We start from the raw sequence: 8926 nt of genomic DNA on the forward strand, positions 1-8926 counted from the left end.
AGCCCAGTGAGCATGGTCGAGTTTCAGTTAGCATGTCATGTGTCAGTAAATTCAGAGTTGGCGTTCACGACCCGCGCACGTGACACACAAAGAAATGAGAGCGACATCTCACGATTTTGCGGAGGCACTTGGCACATAAAAACTTAAGTCACGCTAATTCTAGTCATTATATAGCGTATGGCTCACAGCTATATATCATGTAGCTTTAGTTTTTGTTTTTAACGAAATTAGCATCTCTCCTCTCCCAACTATATATCAGTTTAACCCTTATCAAAAGACCTTGGGATAGGTTTATGAAAATGAATTACTCATATATTCTTGTGTTTTTTTTGTTTTTGTCTTTTTTTAATATCAAACTGATGAGACATTCATTAGATAGTTTTCATCACGAGGAAATGCACAGCACTAATCGGTCGTTTCAAAAACATTGTTTATAAAAAAGAAAAAAACACAAACGCAACTTGTCTTACATAACTTGTTCACTTCTGCACGTTAGAGCAGATATATCTCTTAAAAATAAGAAATAATCATTTTAAGATTTTCTTCTTATTCTAAAATCTAAATGCTTATTATGAGCAGTGAATATATCAGATGGTTCCCAACAACATCGGGGAGGCGGTGGGTGAGTGGTTGGCGTGCGGGTGCGGCGTCGAGGAGGACATGGGTTCGTGCTAAGTCTATATATACCAAGTCAAGTCACGCTGCTTCAAAACTGCGACCGGTACGCGCAGGGGGCGGTTTTGGGGCGGAGCAGCGGGATGACGTCACTTGGAGCTAAAAAAATTAAAAAAATACCCGCCAGTTCAGGGGTGACTAAACTTGGGGCCGTGTGTGCACTCTGGATGTGCATTCTCGCCTTCTTTCACAGCGCGTTCAGGCAAGCCACTGACGAAAAAAATATGTCTTTTTATTGTGCTATTGCGTGACTGTAATTCCATTGCCTACCTTATCCGTGACGCAGGTATATGGGGCACCTGCTATGCCCCCACAGCCCCCATTCTGATCCTTTTTTTTTTACAGCAAGGGAGACAGCACAAGGGCACAAAAAAAAAAGGAAACGATAAAAATAAAAGCCCGCTACTCGCTGCTCCTGTAAAGAATCCGAAGAGGTGGCCGAAAGAGCAGTCAATTTCGGGAGGAGAGGTGTCCTGATACCTTCCTCTTGAATGAGTTCAAGTCGTAGGCAGGAGGAAATACAGTTGAAGGAAGATCTTTCCAGAGATTACCAGCGTGACGGATGAGAGTGAAGATGCTGGTTAACTCGTGCGTAAGGGATTTGGACAGTATAGGGATGAAAGAGTGAAGATGCTGGTTAACTCGTGCGTAAGGGATTTGGACAGTTGCCTGATACTTAGAAAATAAATTTTACTAAAGACACATTCTACTCTGGGGTTTCATCACTAACACCGTTCACGTTTGTCGGGTGCGCGATAAAAGTAGATCTGCAGCGACTACTGCTTTTCAGGTATCTCAAAAAAAATTGCAAATGTATGCATGGGATGACGACTGGGAAAGACAATTGTAGAGCAGCGACGATGACTACTTAAAAGTGACTCCTTAGGTATGAAAAGTGTTGTTTTCCAAGTATCAAAAGTGATTTCTTTTTACGTCATGGCCTATTGCGCCGGTAGGCTTCTTCCCGGTGGATCCTGATGGTCGGCCCAAGGCTTCTTCCCGGTGGATCCTGATGGTCGGTCCAAGGCTTCTTCCCGGTGGGGCCTGATGGTCGGCCCAGCCCGTTCTGGCGCAGGCGAGTGTCCATCTTGCATTGGCTCATGCTGCCTTCCCGGAGCTCATCTTTAATCCTAGAATCTTGAGTCCGGGTTGATGGATAGTCTTCTGGACAGCATGTGGGTAGTTTTAAGCCACTCGGCGGCGGTTGAAAAATCCCAGCTTGGTGGCACCGGGCGGGGATTGACCTCGCGTCGTCCTGAACTTTGGCGCCGTCACGCTATCCATTCAGCCACCGCCTCTCCAATTACTTGTAACCTAGATATATTTTGAAGCAACTAACTGGATTCTAGACTTTTTCCCGGGTAGAGGGGAACAGTTCTCCCTTATATTTAATATCAACCGATTCAGATGCGAAGCGCCGTGTAGTTTTGTCTATCGTCCTAAGATAAAAAAAAGGTGAAAGACCAAATAAGATTGCAAGGGAAAAGGAACGGAGAATAAGCCAATATGTGCTTAGAAAAAAATAACATGTGAATGAGATAAGTTACCTCCTTGACTGCGGATTTCCTACAAGAAGACATCACCAACTACAGGAATGGAACAAAAAGTGGCTGCTACAGTTCAGTGAAGAAAAATATAAAGTCATGTACCTTGGGAGGGGAATCCAGCACACCAATACCACATGGGAAACACTCCACTATCCACCACAGAGGCAGAAAAAGACCTGGGAGTTTATATTGCAAGGCTATCAGTGAAACCCAATCCTTGCCATTCGTAGCGGACGGGTTAAGAAGAGAGAATCAAAAAAAATTAACGCGACAGGTAGGGGCGGGAGATGGATGTCTCGGTGCATAGATAAACTGTTGATCGTAAAAACAGACTAAACAAATGAAGGAATGAAGTATGAAGGAAGAAATAAAGAAGAGAGATGCAGAAGGGCTAAATAGAGAAAAGTTGTTGGACACTTTCCTGACTGCATGCGTGTTAGTGAAGCGTCTGCCGTTGCCTTGAGCGTGTATAAAGTTTTTGACAAAGTTTGACAATTATTTAATTTTAAAACTACTCTTGCACTGATTATAAAACTCTACTTCATGTCCAGTTTCCTTGCTGGAAGATGTGTATCCGCTGTTACATGCCCCTAACACGGAAATGTTGTCTTATAATGAACATTGGTTTATCATAAGACTTTGTTCTGTGTCTCACTATCTTCCTATTTGATATATCCATACTAATACAATGATATATGAGTGGAAAAATTTGGGCAGCTTTTCCGATACCCTACGCCCCTGTCCACCCAGCAGTAAATGGGTACCAGGTATTAATCAGGGGTTGTGTTCCGTCTCCTGGGGTCTGTTCCCTTCTCCTATAATTCCTTTCCCTCCTGTCTCTCTCCAGCATATGACCACAGATGTTGCGCCGACTAAACGAAACTTTCCAACAATGATATATGGAGATTACAAGAAACCAGACGGCTTACAAAAGGCAGCTCTTGAAAATGGTTTATTCACCTAATTTGCTTCCGATCTATAAATGTATCTTGACAGAGTGGAGTCTCAGGCTCTTCGTCTCATCAGCTCTCCTCCTCTTACTGAAAGTCTTCTATCTCTTAAATTCCGCCTCCATGTTGCCTCTCTTTCTATCTTCTATCGATATTTTCATGCTGACTGCTCTTCTAAACTTGCTGACTGCATGCCTCCCCTCCTCCCGCGGCCCCGCTGCACACGACTTGCTACTCATGCTCATCCCTATACTGTCCAAACCCCTTATGCAAGAGTTAACCAGCATCTTCATTGTTTCATCCCTTACACTGGTGAACTCTGGAACAATCTTCCTTCATCTGTATTTCCTCTTGCCTACGACTTGAACTCTTTCAAGAGGAGGGTATCAGGACACCTCTCCTCCCGGAATTGGCCTCTCTTTCGGCCACTCTGTAATCTTTTTAGGAACAGCAAGTAGCGGGCTTTTTTTTCATTATTGTTTTTTGTGTGTGTGCCTTTGAGCTGCCTCCTTTGCTGTATAAAAAAAAAATTGTGTTTGCTTCAACGACATACCTGCTCAGTTTATTCTAATCACCCACCACCCTGTTCCTGAATCGTTTCTTTGCCTATTTCCTTCCTGAACTTGAACTTATCCAATCTATACCCGGTCCTAAGTGTTCTTACAACGCTTTTTTTTTAATATAAGTACCTTCTCACTAGTTTCGTGTTCGCTTCTTCAGGGTAACTGGGATGGCTCAGCTGTCATCCCGCTATATACGTACACCAGTAGAGTGGTAGATGAATGGAACAGGCTTGGGAGCCATGTTGTGGGTGCCAATACCATAGATACATTCAAGAAGAGGTTAGATAAAGCCATGGATGGTGAGGTAAGGTGGGGTTGAGTGTACAGGAGCTGCCTTGTATAGGCCCACCGGCCTCCTGCAGACTCCTTAAGGCTGGTTTACACGGACGACAGTTTTGCCACGACATGCCACGACAAATGTCGTGACACAAGCTGGGCACGAGAAGGCCACGAGAAAAGTTGTCGCGCATCTATCGTGCCCTTGTCGTGCACGCCCCGTGCAGGTCGCGACAATTGCTTTTACACACACGAAAACGGGCCACGACAAGGGGCACGAGGGGCGTTTCAGGTGGCACGAGGCTGCCACGACGGGCCACGGGGCGCCACGAGGTGTCGTGCCCTTGTCGTGAAGGGGCTACGAGGTGGCACGACAGAATGGGCACGACAGATTTAACATTTTTCTCGTGGCACTGTCGTGACCAAATATTGAGCATGTTCAAAATTTTTCGGGTTGTCGCGACAAGGCCGCGGGGTGGCACAACAAAGTCACGAGGAGTCCACGGGCTGCCACGACAGTTGTATTTACACGGACACGAGGTGGCACGACAGTTTGTCGTGGCATATCGTGGCAAAACTGTCGTCCGTGTAAACCAGCCTTTACGTTCTTATGTTCTTATGTCACAATGGACGCCCCGCTGGCTGCTCAGAGGTCAGGTCACCCCCCACTGCCCATCGTTCGACAGTCTACACGGAGGAGTTATTTCCCCTGTCATTGGCCGTGTCGCTCTCCCGCCGGTGGCTGAACACAACCTGGCTGCCAACACGGCCCACACTACATCGCCGGTACTTTTGTTAATGTTGCAATTCATGGCGATGCATAAGGCCTCCGAGACCATTCTTTCTTTTTTGCGCAGGCCACTCTCCAGCACTCTTGCACCACTCCACTTTGGCAAGTGTCCCTTTTTGTCAGCGTGGTCCAGCAGGGCACTGGTAGGCAGGGATGGAGTATTCGTATTCGGTAATTGTATTCGAATACATTCGAATTCCGTATTTGGGTGTATTCCTATTCGTATTCGAATAATTATATTATTGATGTAAATCAAAATATTCTCATTCGTATTCGAATACGAAGGAAAAATATTCGTATTATGCGAATAATCTAACGAATACTTCAAAAGATATTATCAGAAATAACAGTCGCTGTTCCTTACTACTCTTGCCTCTTGGACAGACGTGTCTAGTTTGTGGAAGCGCGTCGTCTGGACGCTGACTCAGTTGCCACTTGCCAGTGTGAACGGTGACTGAGTGTTGCAGCTTGACAGTGAGGTCTACAACGTGAGGTCACTAAACACTGGGGTTATCGTGTTATCTTTTGTGACTGGTCACTGGGAAATGTAGGGAAAAAAAAGATACTTCTTCTGTAATTAAGTTAAGTGTGATATCCCTAGCTGCATTGAACACTGGCGCCAGTCACAAGTCATTGCTCAAGAGCTCATTTTACTGTTGCATAACTTTAAAACAGTGCTATGCCCAGTTACGTTAAGAAGGTATTTTTCAGTGAAAAGTATTCATGAATGTATTCATGAACACTTTCAAGAAGTTTTCGTATTTGCATTCGATTTAATGGAATTCAGTGTATTCGAATTCCTATTCGTTGGGATTTGAAGTATTCGTATTCGTACTCGAATACACAAGTCTAGTATTCATTCATCCCTGAAGGTATGACAGCAGTGGCGTTCCTGAGGGGGGGGGCGAGGAGGGGCTGTTTGAAATCCTTCCCCAGGCCCCCAAGGGAGGGGCCCCAATTGCAGTAGGGATTACTGCTATAGCGGGAGGGGGACAAGAGGGCCCCAAATGGGAATGAGCCCCCAGGCTGTATGACAGTAGTGCTTTACTCCGCCCTGAAGTTTTTAAGTTTCGTCGAAGTAGCTGCACTCACACCCGCTGCCCTTTGTGTGTCTCTCCTTGCCGCCTTCGCTCTCCCTTGTAATTCAACGAGAAGACCGTTGGGACAAAAGGCAAATACACAGTAAAAATACCTGGTCATCCCTGAGTCGGACTTTGCGCAGCCTCATGAGAGAGCCTTGAGTCACGCTGGCTGCCTAACAGTTAGTGCGGGGGTCAGCGTGTCGGTGAGCTGGTGCGGGAAAGTAACCGGGCGAAGACTGAGGAGACCGCTGTGTAACAAGTAACAAGGGTGAGTGCAGTTACTTTGGTGGCCTGGATGTTGTCAGGCTTTTAAGGAATACAGGGCGGATGAACATCACCACACTACCAATGCCCTGGGGGACCACATTGACGAAAAGGGACTATTGCCGATGTGGATTGATGCAAAAGTGCTGGAGAGTGGCCTGCGCAGAAAAGAAAGAAAAGTGTCGGAGGCCGTATAGATAGTCAAGAATTGCAACATTAACAAAAGTACCGGAGATGTGGTGTGGGCTGTGTCGGCGTCTTATGTGACATGTAGCCTGTATACCCGGATGACAGCTGAGTCACTCCAGCTACCGTAAAGAAACAAAAGCGAAACTAGTCGGGAATAAGTTCACCTCAATTCACCCGTGTTTGCTTTCTCCCCCTTCTACATACCAGCGTGTCGAAAATGTCCTTATATGTACGTACTTCATCTAAATCGTCCTTAGCAATCTTTGATCCATTTAAAATTCTGAACACACACACACACACATACACACACACACACACACACACACACACACACACACACACACACACACACTTACACTTACAACAATGGAAAACAACACCTTTTTCATAATAAAATATCCTTTCCTTAGATTTGTTTTCCCCATCATTAAGTGCATCTAGCCGACTGTCTCTCTCTATTTTCTCTTACGGGTTTTAAAGTCAAATTATAAACGCTCATCCTTTCCTCTTCATTCCACACAGCATCTCCTGTACTTCATCATAATAGCTCAGGAGATTTGCTCTCTTGAAGCTGAGTTTTCTTTCTGTTAGCAAACCTCATTCTGGAAGTCATCTGCCGTGTCCTTCAATAGGGATATTTCACGTATTCAGCGGATATAAAGAAAAAATAATCTACACTTAAATGGGTTTGAATCGCTTTCAAAATTAATAGACTTAAATCTGCTGTATATGCAGAATAATATACTATGAATTACGAATTTCATAAACATAAATCAATTAAAATTACCCTTCTGGAAATTGTGTTAGCTTTTCCAATAAATAATGTATATTTTCACATACGTTATATGCTTTTTAAATTACTTCTTCCACGTAATGAGGACTGATGTGAGCAATTACTTTTTTTGTGTGTGACGTTGATTGAGTCACCCCATATGTCCATTTAGTTGTAAGCTTCTTTCACAAGCCTGGGATTTGATAACATTGAACACTTAATACCATGTTTTCCATCAAATGTATAATAATGAGTAGCCCGTACATTTTTGCAAATAATATTACTTGTTTTACATGTATTATTAGGTTTTGAATGGGTTTGTAATGAGGAGAAGAGAGAAGTAATTGAACCGGATGGGTATTTGGTTTGATTCTGAAGCACTAAGGGACAGTTTTACAGTCCAATCCAACAAGTTCGTAAGCTCCCTAACCAAACACAAAATACTATAAAAACTCCTTGTATAGTGTTTGGCGTTGATATAAAAAGACGGAAACTTTAAAAAACCACACTAGAAATCTCTCTAGTATTTGTTATTGAGTAAAAATAACGGATCACTGTTGAGAATATAGTTTGTTTTGGGCGCTTACTGTGCTGGACTGTCGAACTGGCCCTAAAAATTGAATGGGGATCTCCTATCTGCAGCTTCACGCTCCCTTCACCCATCACTCACCTCCTGGCCAGGGGGATAATGCACAGGCAGGTTAAAGTCATCGCCTTGTTTAGACTGGGAATGATTTTCGCTGACAGAAGCTGCTACTGTACACCTGCTATAGTATGTAGGTACCTGAGATCCCAGTAGTACTCATAGCTCGGTTCATTGAGCTCAAGAAAGATACTTCTGTGAGGGGTCTGCTGGCAATCACGAGTTTAGCACATGATCAGACCAGGGTGAATGGAACTCTTTCGCATGCACCCCTACCCCCCCACCCCCCAAACACACACATGTAACACGACATATAATGAAAATACCGCTTCAATAAACGGCAATGGAAAGGGCAACAGTAAACCCGTGTGTCCAGCTGGCAACTTGGTGCCTGTGTGCGTGTGAGCGCGGGTGTGAGGGTGCGATCAATACCTCCCGTAATGGTCAGGCCGTAGCGGGACCCTTCACTGCCTACACGCACGGCTGTCGTCACCCGCCGCGCCGCGCCACGGTGAAGGGAGACTCAATATGTAGAGCCAAGGTGTACACCGCTTGACCTTTGTGGGTAATGTGAGCGTGGGAAAGGTGCGACGTTCTTGCATCCGGAAGATCTGCTAGATGTCATATATAAATCACATGCGTGCAAGTTTGTCCCGTGTATATATTTCTTAGCAAACCCGAGTCACAAAAACTGCAAGGAACAAATAGCATTTCCTTCGCAGTAATTGCAACCATACTTTTACTACGGCCTTCTGGTGCTAACGAAATTAAAGCGGAAAGAATATATCAGTCAAATTAGGTATCAATAGATAAATAGTGTATACGTCCGGTTCTCTCTCTCTCTCTCTCTCTCTCTCTCTCTCTCTCTCTCTCTCTCTCTCTCTCTCTCTCTATATATATATATATATATATATATATATATATATATATATATATATATATATATATATATATATATATATATATTACATCTGAGACAGTTCGAGGGCGCAAAGAAAAAAAAAGCCCGCTACTCATTGCTCCCGAACAGAGGTCAAAGGAGTGTCCAAAAAGAGAGGTCAATTTCGGGAGGAGAGGTGTCCTGACACCCTCCTCTTGAAAGAGTTCAAGTCGTAGGCAGGAGGAAATACAGATGAAGGAAGATTGTTCCAGAGTTTACCGCGTCAGGGATGAAA

This window comes from Eriocheir sinensis, unplaced genomic scaffold, assembly GCF_024679095.1.
Source record: "Eriocheir sinensis breed Jianghai 21 unplaced genomic scaffold, ASM2467909v1 Scaffold648, whole genome shotgun sequence".
NCBI lineage: Eukaryota > Metazoa > Arthropoda > Malacostraca > Decapoda > Varunidae > Eriocheir > Eriocheir sinensis.